The following is a 5200-nucleotide window of genomic DNA, read 5'->3' on the forward strand; positions in this document are numbered from 1 at the left end:
GGGTGTCGTTTCTCACTACTGTTCACTATGTTCGTGATAAGGTTTCACCTTTCCCTTTTCGACTCCTGGTGGTTGCCCTTCCGTCAATTCTTTAAGTTCAGTCTTGCGACCATACTCCCCCCGGAAACCCCAAAGACTTTTGATTCTCATTAAAAAGGTGCTGCGGAGTCCTTAAAACAATATCCGCCAATCCCTGGTCGGCATCGTTATTGGTTGAGACTAAGACGCGTATCTGATCGTTCTTCGAGCCCCGACTTTCTTCTATATTAATGAAAAACATCATTGGCAAATGCTTGTAGTTGTTCGTCTTTCATAAATCCAAGAATTTTCACCTCCTGACTATGAAATATGAATGCCCCCGACTGTCCGAGGTTGTCGCATTGTGGAACATGATTGGTCTTATATTGGTAGACATTTATATTTTATGTTTATGGTTTTACCAACAAAAAGATTCAAAACAATTTCCTAACATTAGAACATAAAATCATGTTTCTATGGGTGTTACATTTCATGGCATGCACAAGGGTTAGAGTCAATGGCACGTTAGGAAGTCCGAAATCTCTGTTTGTGTACAACACTCTTTAAGCGAAACAGTAATAGTATAATCGAAACACATTGGGATTGATTCCGAGGCTGAATCGGTAGAGTATGTTTTATTGGAATGATCATTCTATGATTGTTTAGTTTCAAACACATGTTTTAGTGAACATCAAAAAGTTAGTTTGTACGTTGTGTTTGAGTGTAACGAATATATGTGTTGCAGGATGGACTAGATATTCAAGCTTAAGCATTATTAAAACCAGGTGACACCGATGGTCTCTCAACGATGTTTGCAACTACCCAAAGCCATACTAGTTAATATACACTTTACCTAATGATTTAAGAATCAATCCAATTTGAAGTTTATGCCTTTTAACAATATCTAACCTACTCCTGTCTTAATACATGCTAACCTCCATGGATAAACATAACCTTCATGTATCCTTGGGGAAAAAGGATTGATGTGAGCGTTGGATGAGGAGGAAGCGCACGTGAGGGGATGGCGAGCATAGGGGTGATGCATGTCCGTGCACAAATTGCTATGTAAAGGGTGCGGGTGGTCATCGGTGGGCATGGCGGCAGGGTGGGTGGCATGGCAACGTGGGCAAGGTGGCATTTGACGTGACTCCGAGGATGGATTAGTTGGGCATGGCTACGCCTCGCTAAGGGGTGCTGGGTGAATTGGGCGACATGGTGGGTTGGTAGGTGATCGGGGCATGGCACCCCGCGGGTTGGGCTGAGTGGGCATGGACGCGCACACAGGCGGCTGGGTGGGCGTTGTTTAGCATGGGCGCTCGCACAGGTGACTGGCTGTGGCGATGCGGCGCGGGCACAACTGAGTAGGGGGCATTGGCTGGCATTGGGGCGTGCGCACGGCGAGCAGTGTGTGGAAATGGGGCGCGGGCAACAGGCGAGCAGGTGGGCGTGGGCGCGTGCACGGGGCGAGCAGGCTGGGCATGGGCGCGCGCGCACGGGCGAAGCAGGGGTGGTGGGCGTGGGCGCGCACACGCTGCGAGTAGGGTGAGTGGGCTGGGGCGTGCCGCACGGGCGAGCAGGGTGTGGGCGTGGGGGCGCGCACAGCGAGCAGGGTGGGCATGGGGTGCGTGCGCGCTGCACCGAAGGACAGTGAGTGGACGTGGGCGCGCGCTTCTGGGTACAGTGTCACTAACCTCCAAAGAGGTTTTTGATGTGCCACCTGGGCGCCCACGCAGTAAGCCTCAGCACGAGCCTTGGCCATGCACACGACGCCCACCCAATATACTTGGGCATCCAAACACACCGTCCCTTTTTCATCATAGGCCACCCCAAACCCCATGCCGAACCTACCCTTTGAGCCATTGATAGGCTTGCATGGCCGAACCCATCCACTCACCCCAACACTAGGCCTTATGTTTGTTATACTTCTGCTTAGCATTTATAACCTCTATGCGAACTTGGAAGAAATAAATGGCTTGTGTGTGGGGAGGGGACGAATCGGAGCGACGAGTAAGGGCTGAATCTCAGTGGATCGTGGCAGCAAGCGCACTTTTGCCACTTACAATATCCTGTCGCGTATTTAAGCGCTGCCAAAGGATTTCTACCCATCGCTCGGTGATTTATGTTACAAAGGCGCCCCCGCAAACTCATCCGTCATGAGGCTTAAGGCCAACGACACGTGCCTTTGGTTGGCCGGAAGGGCCTTTACTGCTTTGTCGGCAATCAAGCGGATGGTGCATTCGTCGCATCTAACCCGAATTTCCCAGGAACTTTAGAGCGTTCAGTCAAATCCAGTGCACGGTAGCTTCGCCGCCCACTGGCTTTTCAACCAAGCGGCGATGAACCAATTGTGAGAATCCAATAGGTTCCTCTTGTATTAGGTTGAAGTACTATTGCGAACACTGTCATCAGTATGGTAAAACTAACCTGTCTCACGAACGGTCTTAAACCCAGCTCACGTTCCCTATTTGTGGTGTGAACAATCCAACACTTGCGTGATTCTGCTTCACAATGATAGAAAGAGCGCACATCGAAGGAAAAAAAGCAACGTCGCTATGAACGTTTGCTGCCACAAGCATTATCCCTGTGGTAACTTCTGACACCTCTAGCTTTCAAAATTCCGAAGGTCTAAAGGATCGATAATTAGGCCATGCTTTTCACGCGTTCGTATTCGTACTGGAAATCAGAATCAAAACGAGCTTTTACCCTTTTGTTCCACACGAGATTTCTGTTCTCGTTGGAGCTCATCTTTAGGACATCGGCGTTATCTCTTTAACAGATGTGCCGCCCTAGCCAAATCCCCATCTAAAACAATGTCTTCCGCCTGGATCGGCCCGCCGAAGGCAAGCCTTATGTTCAAAAAGAGGGCAGTGCCCCGCTTTCCGCTTTCACGGAATAAGTCATTTCACAAAAGTCGGGACTAAGAGTCAAGCTGCAACAGGGTCTTCTTTCCCCACTGATTCTGCCAAGCCCGTCCCTTGGCTGTGGTTTCGCGTGGACAGTAGCACAGGACATGTGGGGAATTCTTTCGTTAATCTATTCATGCGCGTCACTAATTAGATGACGACATTTGGCTTACCTTAAGAGAAGTTTCATAGTACTCCGCCGTTTACCTGCGCTTGTTGAATTTCTTGCACTTTTGACATTCAGAGCACTGGGCAAAAATCACATTGTTTAGCATCCGCAAGGACCATCGCAATGCTTGTTTTAATTTAAAACGGTCGATTCCCCTTGTCCGTACCAGTTCTGCAGAATACTGTTCGACGCCCGGGGAAGGCCCCGAAAGAGCTTGTTCCCAATCCGTCCCCCGGCCGGCACGCGGCCACCCACTTCTCGGCCGCGAGAGCAGCTCGAGCAGATCCACCGACAGCGACGAGTTCGGGACTAGGGACCCGTTGCGCAGCCCTCAAAGCCATCCTTTTCTCGAGCTTACGGATCCATTTTGCCTAACAATTGTTCCATCGACCAGGAGCGCTGGTTTCACTTTAGAGACCTTGATGCGGTTATGAGTACGACCGAGCGTGAGAGGCACTCGGTCCTCCGGATTTTCAAGGGTTGCGGGGCGCAGCAACACCACGCGACGTTGCGGTGCTCTTCCAAAAAGCCCGCTGGACCTACCTCCGGCTGAGTCATTTTCAGGGTGGAGTAGGCTGGTTAAACAGAAAAGATAACTCTTCCCGAGGCACCTGCCGAAGTCTCCGCGAATCCCTAACATTGCCGTCAGCGCCACGTCCAGGTTCAGAAATTTTTAACCGATTCCCTTTCGAAGTTCGCGCTGTCGCCGCTACAGACGGGCTTCCCCATCTCTTAGGATCGACTAACCCATGTGCAAGTGCCGTTCACATGGAACCTTTCCCCTCTTCGGCCTTCAAAGTTCTCATTTGAATATTTGCTACTACCACCAAGATCTGCACCGATGGCCGCTCTTTAGTGACATCGGGCCCATGTTTTACTACCTTGGCATCAAATTAAAGTAAGAAGATAAAGGAATTTTTATCATACAAGAAGACATGCTATGGAAGTGATTAAGAAGTTGAAAATGGAGGATTCTAATCTAATCAATACATTCATGGAATGTGGAATTCATCTATCATGTTGTGAGGAAGGAGAAAGAGTTGATCCAGCACTCTTTAAAATCTTGGTTGGAAGTTTGCGATATTTAACATGCACAAGGCCTGATATTCTCTATGCAGTTAGAGTTATCAGTCGGTTCATGGAGAAACCAACAATCACACACTTAAAGGCAAGAACGAGAATTCTTTGATACATCAAAAGTACGATAAACTATGGCCTATTCTATTCTGTTTCTGATAATTATAAGTTCTTGGGATACAATGATAGCTATTGGGGTGAAGATGTGGATGACCATAAGAATACGACTGGTTTTGTGTTCTACATAGGAGACACTGCCTTCATGTGAATGTCAAATAAGCAATTGATTGTTACTCTCTCAACATGTGAAGCAGAATATGTGGCTGCTACCTCATGTGTTTATCATGCAATTTGGCTGAGAAATCTATTACATGAATTGAGACTACTACACGTGGATCCAACCAAAATTTTCATAGACAACAAATCAGTAATTGTCTTGGCCAAGAATCCAATCTTCCACAATCGGAGTAAGCACATCGATACACATTGACATTATATTAGAGAGTGCATCAAAAGAAATAATGTGCAATTGACTAATGATCAGGTAACTGACATCTTCACTAAACCTCTTAGAAAAGAAGACTTCACAAGATTGAGAGTTTTCCTAGGAGTAACAAAATCAAGTTTAATAGGGGGTGTTGAAATGTAAACTTGATTTGGGTTAAAAGTAATTGGGCCTAGCCCAAACAAAAGCCCAAGTTCTAGAAATATCAAACATTATAATATTCTAAGAAATTACATGTATGAAATATTGAGCATTTCGTAGGATTCTCTAGAAAGTATGAGAAAAATAAGTAATTGTAGAGAATAGTCTAGATAAAAATTTGTAACCATTAGATCATGAATGTGTTGACAAAATTCTAGCCATAGATTTAGGGGAACCAACTAGTATAAATAGGAGGTATGTCTTAACATCTGTATCAAGCCAAAAATGTTAGAAGTGCTCAATAACACAAGTAGCCTATTTCTCAATTCTCTCTTCAAATTTCCTCCAACCTCCAAAATCTCTTTCCAACAAACTAAGTCTTCACAT

The 5200-nt window shown here is 46.6% G+C and overlaps 1 non-coding gene across 1 annotated transcript in view; it reads left to right on the forward strand.

Moving 5' to 3' along the window:
* Positions 1-4626: 4626 nt before the first annotated feature.
* LOC120069677 overlaps positions 4627-5200 on the forward strand; it is a 3403-nt gene continuing 2829 nt past the window's right edge. The window contains exon 1 of the ribosomal RNA XR_005479630.1: positions 4627-5200. This exon is cut by the window's right edge and continues 2829 nt beyond it. This is a non-coding gene — a ribosomal RNA (28S ribosomal RNA).

The sequence above is a fragment of the Benincasa hispida genome, unplaced genomic scaffold (assembly GCF_009727055.1).
Source record: "Benincasa hispida cultivar B227 unplaced genomic scaffold, ASM972705v1 Contig544, whole genome shotgun sequence".
NCBI lineage: Eukaryota > Viridiplantae > Streptophyta > Magnoliopsida > Cucurbitales > Cucurbitaceae > Benincasa > Benincasa hispida.